We start from the raw sequence: 10935 nt of genomic DNA on the forward strand, positions 1-10935 counted from the left end.
GCTCTTTTGGATTAGAAGTCAAGCATCTTTCTAGCCATTGGTATCACATAAGTTACCCTTCATGTCTTTTATCTACTCTCCACTATTTCTCTCCTCATCTGTAAAGAGCTTTCACAAATCAAGGGGCCAGTATCCTCATTTTATAAATTTTCCATCTAATTGGCTATTGGCTTTTCTCTGCCGGATTCTTTTATCTTAGAAGGATTATGTAACAATGAATTTTTCCCTCTCATATTTGTATTTTTGAGTAAGGCAAAGACTTTCCCCTATCCTATATAATCATCCAAGTATCCATTTGCTTTATTGTGATATTCCAGTAACAATGCAATTGTGTATCTCCTACTTCCAAGTGTATATAGGCACATGATTTTGGCAACTGATAAACTGTGCATAGATTTTGTCAACAATTCCATGTCAAAGGAGTCTGTTTACTGAAACAAATATACAAACTATATGAACAATGAAGTTCATTGCAGTGCTAGCTTTGTCTCGGGGGAAGCAATCTAAATTTTGGCTTTCCTAGATAACAAAATTTAGTCTAAATTTTGCCCAATTTAAAGCTTTCTTACTCCCTTCTTACCGCCTCCCGATGTGAGCAGGCCCCTGCTGGGCCTGGAGAACAACTCATCAGACCCGATGGGGACAATGACCACTGTCTCTGACCTGTGGCAGGAGCTGTCTCTGACCTGTGGCAGGAGCTGTCTCTGACCGTGGCAGGAGCTGTCTCTGACCGTGGCAGGAACTGTCTCTGACCGTGGCAGGAAGCAGAGCTGCTCAGGGCCCATCAGGTTTTGTCTCTTCCTGCCCTTTTGGGGAGGTGGGGACGGGGACGGGGGCAGAGACTGTGGCTGTATCTATATAAGACCTAAGGGAATCCCGTCTTTCCATTCCCCAGGCTCCCACCAGCTCCCATATACTTACATTATACATTGAGAGCAAATTAACTTCATGGTGCTTTGTTTTTAATAAAGGGGACAGAATACTTCACCGCCTGTTAGTTCAGCTGAATTCAACTCCCTGTCTGGACACTTATGTGAGAACATTTCATGGAAAAGTACCACTTCTGTTCCAGCAGTAGGAACACTAGATACTCAGATTAACCTGAAGTAAACAACTAAAATGCCAGATTATAAATATTTTAAAATATTCTTAGACTACTGTTGAATTAATGTGGGGAATGAGGCATGCAGATAGGTCAAAAATAAAAAGCAAAAACTCTGGGAAGTAAAATCAGCTTCTATTCTGGGAAGTTCTACGGGACCCTGGAGACCTTGGCCTTCTGCTTTGATGAGTCCAGGGAACTGCAGATCAAGCCTGGAACCTACAAAGGCAATAAGTCCAGATGCAGGGCCTCCTCTAAAGCTGGAACTCCAGAGGGCCCAGTCCTCAGTGCGAGAGTGAAGGAGAAGCAAGCCTCTGGCAAGAGTGGGCAGCAAGGAATCCTGCCTATTTTTATCATGGGGCTGGATGTATTGAAAATAAAAAAATTACCTTGAGAATGAAAAGTGTAATTCCCTCTTCGCTGGTGTGTGCAGTCAAATCCTCAGACTGAAGGAGAGAAGAGAAAGAACCCCTCAGGTTCAATCTAGCAACAAACCTCAAGGGCTGAATTTAATTTAAAGTGATCCCAGGTGAGGTCATAATTAAAGTGATTCCCAGGCTTCAGGAAGCAGCAAGTGCAGGTCCTGTCTGAAAGGTGATTTTAGCCAAAGCCTCAGAGAATTCTGACAGATCAAGTTGCAAACAAGATGAACACCTCACAATAAGAAGTCACAAGATACAATAAATAGTGAAAAGTCAGGGCACAAAGTGAGAAGATAGTTGCAATACACTCTTGACAAAGGATTACTATCCAAAAATGTGTTTAAAACTGCTACAAATCAAGAAAAAGATAACACAAATAGAAAAACAGGCAAAGGACACTAACAGGCATTTCACAAGAGGAAAAACTCAAATGGTCTGTAAGTGGCTGGAAAGATGCTCAACTTCAACAGTAATCATGAATGTGAAAAATTAAACTTCAAGATAATATTATACACCCACCAGAGTGGCAAAAATTAAAAAGCCAGAAAATAAGCATTGGTGAGGGTATGAAGACAGCAACATTCTACCAATGTTAATTAGAATATAAACTGGTATACCTATGTTGAAAAATTGTTATTCCCTAATATATAAGTCCTCTCCTAACTATCCTAGAAAAACTCTTGCACCAGAATGTTCACAGAAACACTATAATAGCAAAATAAAAATAAAAAACTAGAAACAACCCATATGTCCATCATGAACACTAGAACATATAAATACACTCTGGTATATTCCTACAATCAAATTCTACGATGAATGAGAGGTAAGAGTTAACCTGTTTGTCCCTTGCAGGCTGGCCTCCCAGGAAAGGAGTTGGCCCCTTACAAGGTTCCATGGAATCTAGCATTGCTAAGTGCCTAAGACACTGATCAACTACAAGGTTTGGACCCCAGCCCTTTAATCATATCAGAGGAAGGGCTGATGCTTCTCCAGCCATGAACACACTGCAGTAAATCCTGCTGCTGGCTGACCACATTAGATAACTGCAACAGCAAAACTCAGACCCTAGAGCCCTGATCACAGCAGGAGGAGGAGCTGTGCTTCCTAATTATGCAGCTTAAAAGCCCCGTAGCCCAATGGCCAGGATCCCTCTCCCAGCGTGCACTGTCCTAGAATGAATGGGCCACACAGGACCGGCACATCTGCAGCTGCTCCTACCTTCAATAAATGCTGTCACAGTACCCTGGTGTGAGTTCTGTTTGGCCATTTTCCTTTGTTTTCCCAGTAGTGAATGAACTAGGGCTATGTGTGTAAATACAGGTAAATCTCAAGGACGATGCTGAGAAGATGAAATCAAAGAAACTAGATTGAATGACTTCATTTATATAAAGTTCAAAAATCAGTCCCCAAAACCCCAATGTAGTAGTAAAATTGTATAGAAAAACAAAGGAATGGTCAGCACCAATTTCAGGGTAGTGGGTTTCTCTGCAGGGGCAGGGAGCGAAGCATTCATTGAGGAACACACTGATGGCCCCTAATGCTTTCTTCAGCTGGCTGGTGGATACAAGGATGTTTACTATTCTTTAAACTGTACAGGTACATTTTTAGACACTTTGGGTGAATATTTCAGAAAACTTTTAACCTCCTTGCCTGCCTTACTACAATCTGCTGGGCCTGTCTCCAACCACAGTGCTGCTCCTCCTTCCCCAGCTGCCTGTTCCCTCAAACCTGCTTTCTTACCCCTTCCCCAGGCAGTGGGGCTGCCAGTGCCTTTGCTCACACCAGACACCCCTACTCTGTTCCTCTGTCCTATGTCCACCTAGGGAACTTCCACTTCAAAATGCGGCTGTGCCACCTCCCCTAGGTCCACCTGACATCCTCAACAGTTGCACATCCTGTCCTCTGTGCTGGCACCTCTATCGGAACTCTAGCATCATGTCTGTATTGCTCTGTTGACTCCTGTCTCCGTGCCTGGATTATGTTCCAGCCACTTTGTGTCAACAGAGCCCTAGGTTTACTAATGCAGCAGAGAAGGCAGTCAGACCATGCCTTTATTCAATAGGTGTCAAGTGTCAAGGACCACCATGACCTTGGCTACATGTGTCAATACAGTTAAATCTCAAGGACAATGCCAGTGCAGGCAGAGCAGGGAAGACGCATGGTAGTCAACATTTACTGAGTGCCTAATCTCTACATGAATCAGTTCACTTAATTCTCAAGAGCCCTGGAACAAAAGGCAGCAGAAATTTCTGCAGACTTAAACGTCCCTGTCTGACAGCTTTGAAGAGAGTAGTGGTTCTCCCAGCACGGAGTTTGAGATCTGAGAACGGACAGACTGCCTCCTCAAGTGGGTCCCTGACCCCCAAGTAGCCTAACTGGGAGACATCTCCCAGTAGGGGCCGACTGACACCTCATACGACCGGGTGCCCCTCTGAGACGAAGCTTCCAGAGGAAGGATCAGGCAGCAACATTTGCCATTCTGCAATATTTGCTGTTCTGCAGCCTCTGCTGTGAAACCCAGGCAAACAGGGTCTGGAGTGGACCTCCAGCAAACTCCAACAGACCTGCAGCTGAGGGTCCTGACTGTTAGAAGGAAAACTAACAAACAGAAAGGACATCCACACCAAAACTCCATCTGTACGTCACCATCATCAAAGACCAAAGGTAGATAAAACCACAAAGATGGGGATAAACCAGAGCGGAAAAGCTGAAAATTATAAAAATCAGAGCTCCTCTTCCCCTCCCAAGGAACGCAGCTCCTCGCCAGCAACAGAACAAAGCTGGATAGAGAATGACTTTCACGAGTTGAGAGAAGGCAGCTTCAGATGATCGGTAATAACAAACTTCTCCGAGCTAAAGGAGGATGTTCGAGCCCATTGCAAAGAAGCTAAAACCTTGAAAAAAGATTAGATGAATGGCTAACTTTCGTGAAGAATAAACAGTGTAGAGAAGTCCTTAAATGACCTGATGGAGCTGAAAACCATGGCACAAGAACTACGTGATGCATGCACAAGCTTCAGTAGCCGATTTGATCAAGTGAAACAAAGGGTATCAGTGATTGAAGATCAAATGAATGAAATGAAGCAAGAAGAGAAGTTTAGAGAAAAAAGAGTAAAAAGAAACGAACAAAGCCTCCAAGAAATATAGGACTATATGAAAAGACCAAATCTACGTCTGATTGATGTACCTGAAAATAATGGGGAGAATGGAACCAAGCTGGAAAACACTCTTCAGGATATTATCCAGGAGAACTTCCCCCAACCTAGCAAGGCAGGCCAACATTCAAATTCAGGAAATACAGAGAAAGCCACAAAGATACTCCTCAAGAAGAGCAACTCCAAGACACATAATTGTCAGATTCACCAAGGTTGAAATGAAGGAAAAAATATTAAAGGCAGCCAGAGAGAAAGGTCGGGTTACCCACAAAGGGAAGCCCATCAGACTAAGAGCGGGTCTCTCGGCAGAAACTCTAGAAGCCAGAAGAGAGTGGGTGCCAATATTCAACATTCTTAAAGAAAAGAATTTACAACCCAGAATTTCATATCCAGCCAAACTAAGCTTCGTAAGTGAAGGAGAAATAAAATCCTTTACAGACAAACAAATGCTAAGAGATTTTGTCACCACCGGGCCTGCCTTACAAGAGCTCCTGAAGGAAGCAATAAACATGGAAAGGAACAACCGGTACAAGTCACTACAAAAACATGTCAAATTGTAAAGACCATTGATGCTAGGAAGAAACTGCATCAACTAACGAGCAAAATAACCAGCTAACATCATAATGACAGGATCAAATTCACACATAACAATATTAACCTTAAATGTAAATGGGCTAAATGCTCCAATTAAAAGACACAGACTGGCAAATTGGATAAAGAGTCAAGACCCATCAGTGTGCTGTATTCAGGAAACCCATCTCACGTGCAGAGACACACATAGGCTCAAAATAGAGGGATGGAGGAAGATCTATCAAGCAAATGGAAAGCAAAAAAAAGGCAGGAGTTGCAATCCTAGTTTCTGATAAAACAGACTTTAAACTAACAAAGATCAAAAGAGACAAAGAAGGCCATTACATAATGGTAAAGGGATCAATTCAACAAGAAGAGCTAACTCTCCTAAATATATGCACCCAATACAGGAGCATCCAGATTCATAAAGCAAGCCCTTAGAGACCTACAAAGAGATTTAGACTCCCACACAATAATAATGGGAGACTTTAACACCCCACTGTCAACATTAGACAGATCAACGAGACAGAAAGTCAACAAGGATATCCAGGACTTGAACTCAGCTCTGCACCAAGCAGACCTAATAGACATCTACAGAACCCTCCACCCCAAATCAACAGAATATACATTCTTCTCAGCACCACATCGCACTTATTCCAAAATTGACCACATAGTTGGAAGTAAAGCATTCCTCAGCAAATGTAAAAGAACAGAAATTATAACAAACTTCTCTCTGACCACAGTGCAATCAAACTAGAACTCAGGATTAAGAAACTCACTCAAAATTGCTCAGCTACATGGAAACTGAACAACCTGCTCCTGAATGACTATTGGGTACATAACGAAATGAAGGCAGAAATAAAGATGTTCTTTGAAACCAATGAGAACAAAGACACAACATACCAGAATCTCTGGGACACATTTAAAGTAGTACGTAGAGGGAAATTTATAGCACTAAATGCCCACAAGAGAAAGCAGGAAAGATCTAAAATTGACACCCTAACATCACAATTAAAAGAACTAGAGAAGCAAGAGCAAACACATTCAAAAGCTAGCAGAAGGTAAGAAATAACTAAGATCAGAGCAGAACTGAAGGAGAGAGAAACACAAAAAACCCTTCAAAAAATCAATGAATCCAGGAGCTGGTTTTTTGAAAAGATCAACAAAACTGATAGACTGCTAGCAAGACTAATAAAGAAGAAAAGATAGAAGAATCAAATAGATGCAATAAAAAATGATAAAAGGGATATCAACACCAATCCCACAGAAATACAAACTACCATCAGAGAATACTATAAACACCTTCACGCAAATAAACTAGAAAATCTAGAAGAAATGGATAAACTCCTCAACACATACACCCTCCCAAGACTAAACCAGGAAGAAGCTGAATCCCTAAATAGACCAACAACAGGCTCTGAAATTGAGGCAATAATTAATAGCCTACCATCCAGAAAAAGTCCAGGACCAGACGGATTCACAGCCAAATTCTACCAGAGGTACAAAGAGGAGCTGGTACCATTCCTTCTGAAACTATTCCAATCAATAGAAAAAGAGGGATCCTCCCTAACTCATTTTATGAGGCCAGCATCATCCTGATACCAAAGCCTGGCAGAAATACAACAAAAAAAGAGAATTTTAGACCAATATCCCCAATGAACATCGATGCAAAAATCCTCAGTAAAATACTGGCAAACTGAATCCAGCAGCACATCAAAAAGCTTATCCACCACAATCAAGTTGGCTTCATCACTGGGATGCAAGGCTGGTTCAATATACACAAATCAATAAACGTAATCCAGCATATAAACAGAACCAAAGACAAAAACCACATGATTATCTCAATAGATGCAGAAAAGGCCTTTGACAAAATTCAACAGCACTTCATGCTAAAAACTTTCAATAGACTAGATATTGATGGGATGTATCTCAAAATAGTAAGAGCTATTTATGACAAACCCACAGCCAATATCATACTGAATGGGCAAAAACTGGAAGCATTCCCTTTGAAAACTGGCACAAGACAGGGATGTCCTCTCTCACCACTCCTATTCAATATAGTGTTGGAAGTTCTGGCCAGGACAATCAGGCAAGAGAAAGAAACAAAGGGTATTCAATTAGGAAAAGAGGAAGTCAAATTGTCCCTGTTTGCAGATGACATGATTGCATATTTAGAAAACCCCATCGTCTCGGCCCAAAATCTCCTTAAGGTGCTAAGCAACTTCAGCAAAGTCTCAGGATACAAAATCAATGTACAAAAATCACAAGCATTCCTATACACCAACAACAGGCCAAATCATGAGTCAACTCCCATTCACAATTGCTTCAAAGAGAATAAAATACCTAGGAATCCAACTTACAAGGGATGTGAAGGACCTCTTCAAGGAGAACTACAAACCACTGCTCAACAAAATAAAAGAGGACACAAACAAATGGAAGAACATTCTATGCTCATGGATAGGAAGAATCAATATCGTGAAAATGGCCACACTGCCCAAGGTAATTTATAGATTCAATGCCATCCCCATCAAGCTACCAATGACTTTCTTCACAGAATTGGAAAAAGCTACTTTAAAGTTCATGTGGAACCAAAAAAGAGCCCACATTGCCAAGACAATCCTAAGCCAAAAGAACAAAGCTGGAGCGATCACACTACCTGACTTCAAACTATACTACAAGGCTACAGTAACCAAAACAGCATGGTACTGGTATCAAAACAGAGATATGGACCAATGGAACAGAACAGAGCCCTCAGAAATAATACCACACATCTACAACCATCTGATCTTTGACAAACCTGATAAAAACAAGAAATGGGGAAAGGATTCCCTATTTAATAAATGGCTCTGGGAAAACTGGCTAGCCATATGTAGAAAGCTGAAACTGGACCCCTTCCTTACACCTTATACAAAAATTAATTCAAGATGGATTAAAGACTTAACTGTTAGACCTAAAACCATAAAAACCCTAGAAGAAAACCTAGGCAATACCATTCAGGACCTAGGCATGGGCAAGGACTTCATGACTAAAACACCAAAAGCAATGGCAATAAAAGCTAAAATTGACAAATGGGATCTAAATAAACTAAAGAGCTTCAGCACAGCAACAGAAACTACCATCAGAGTGAACAGGCAACCTACAGCATGGGAGAAAATTTTTACAATCTACCCATCTGACAAAGGGCTAATATCCAGAATCTACAAAGAACTGAAACAAATTTATAAGAAAAAAATCAAACAACCCCATCAAAAAGTGGGCAAAGGATATGAACAGACACTTCTCAAAAGAAGGTATTTATGCAGCCAACAGACACATGAAAAAATGTTCATCACTGGCCATCAGAGAAATGAAAATCAAAACTACTGTGAGATACCATCTCACACCAGTTAGAATGGCAATCATTAAAAAGTCAGGAAACAACAGGTGCTGGAGAGGATGTGGAGAAATAGGAACACTTTTACACTGTTAGTGGGACTGTAAACTAGTTCAATCATTGTGGAAGACAGTGTGGCGATTCCTCAAGGATCTAGAACTAGAAATACCATTTGACCCAGCCATCCCATTACTGGGTATATACCCAAAGGATTATAAATCATGCTGCTATAAAGACACATGCACACGTGTGTTTATTGTGGCACTATTCACAATAGCAAAGACTTGGAACCAACCCAAATGTCCATCAGTGATAGACTGGATTAAGAAAATGTGGCACATATACACCACGGAATACTACACAGCCATAAAAAAGAATGAGTTCATGTCCTTTATAGGGACATGGATGAAGCTCAAAACCATCATTCTGAGCAAACTATCGCATGGACAGAAAACCAAACACCGCATGTTCTCACTCATAGGTAGGAACTGAACAATGAGAACACTTGGACACAGGGTGGGGAACATCACACAACAGGGCCTGTCCTGGGGTGGGGGGAGGGGGGAGGGATAGCATGAGGAGATATACCTAATGTAAATGACGAGTTAACGGGTGCGGCACACCAACGTGGCACATGCATACGTATGTAACAAACCTGCACGTTGTGCACATGTACCCTAGAAGTTAAAGTATAATAATAAAAAAAAACACTAAGAAGTTTAACATATACACAAAAAAGTGCCACACAGAAGACCTGTCAGACCAATCAATGTCTAGATTCTATTAGAAATGCTATTTAAAAAAATAAATAAATAAAAATAAAAATTCTCAAGAGCCCTACGAAGTAGGCACCAGGAACTGACTTTTCAGATGAAGAAACTGAGACATAAAGATGCACATCACAGAAAGGTGCACAGCTGGGATTCACACCTGGGCTGCTGGCTCCAGAGCCTGCATTTAACTATGACACTACCTCCTGCAAAGCTGAGCAGTGGGTCATTAGCTGCCCATGCCTATCTTAATCAGCTTGGTCTCTGAAGCCACAAGGCTTAAAAACCCTAGCTGCGTTATTTACTGGGTGGCCTAAACAAGGCACTTCTCTGAGCTTGTCTTCTCATCTATAGAATGGGGACACCACCACCTGTCTGGCAGGGTCATTCTGTGGTACTCACTGTGAGGAGCTCCATCACAGTACCAACGTTACTGGGGAGACTGGTGTGACTACACTGCCCCCAGGTGACCTCTTTGATTAGTGCTCCAAGCTCAGGAACAATACAGATGCTTCCTCACTTTCAATAGTGGAGGCTAGGCAGGGTTTGATCACCAAAGGCTCAAGTGCACAAAGGATGCAGTAATCACTGATTACACCACCGAACAATTTCCCTACGGACACCTGGGACTACTGACTGCTGCTGGGTCCTAAATACAAAACTCACTAGTTAGACAATATGGGTGAGTCCTTTAGAATCCACCAACCCCCAACCAAGATCTACTTCCAGAAGGTTCACCTACAAGGCAGCTGGGCCAACATCTGGTGAGCTGTGGCAGGAGGTGATAGCTCTTCATTCATTTTGGCTGATATAACTAACATTCTGTCAAGCCCTCTGTGTTTACTTATCAAAGAAAGAGACAGACATTGCCTGGGCATTGGACTGAGCTCCAAGGTTGAATCTCTCAATCTGCTACTTAGCAGCAGTGTGACATGAGCTGAAGAGATGAATGATAGCAACGGATACACGGTTCTGCCCTTAAGATTAAAATCTAGGTAGGGAAGACAAATGTGCAGACACCTTCAAGGTAACACAGAGCTATGCTAAAGGCATGAACCATGGGCTCCAAGAAAGCTCACTCACCTGGCAGGGCAGCAATGGGCTCCAGAGGCTTCCTGAAAGACTTGGCCTGTCTCTGGGGAGGGCAGACTCCAGGGAGAGGGAGCAGTAGAGTGGTAATAGTAATAGTAGCAGCATTTATGATGTGCAGTCCCTATTCTAAGCACTTGTTACATTCACTTAATCCTTACTATATCTCTAGTAAGTATGCTATCCCCATCTTTTGGATGAAGAAACTCAAACAGAAAAAAGTTAAATAATCTGTCCACGGTCTTGCAGCTACTAAGTGCCAGAACTGGGATTCAAAGCCAGAGAGTCCAGTGCCAGGACTATGCTCCCACCTTTTGCTCCGTTCTGCAAAGGAAGAGAGATATGAAGTCCACATGTTATGCAGGGACCAAGAATCTGCCGAGTTGCTGGACAGCAAAGGGCAAGGTTGTTTTCTTTTTTCTGAGATGGAGTCTCGCTCTATCGCTAGGCTGGA

Source organism: Hylobates moloch, unplaced genomic scaffold, assembly GCF_009828535.3.
Source record: "Hylobates moloch isolate HMO894 unplaced genomic scaffold, HMol_V3 SCAFFOLD_5, whole genome shotgun sequence".
Taxonomy (NCBI): Eukaryota; Metazoa; Chordata; class Mammalia; order Primates; family Hylobatidae; genus Hylobates; species Hylobates moloch.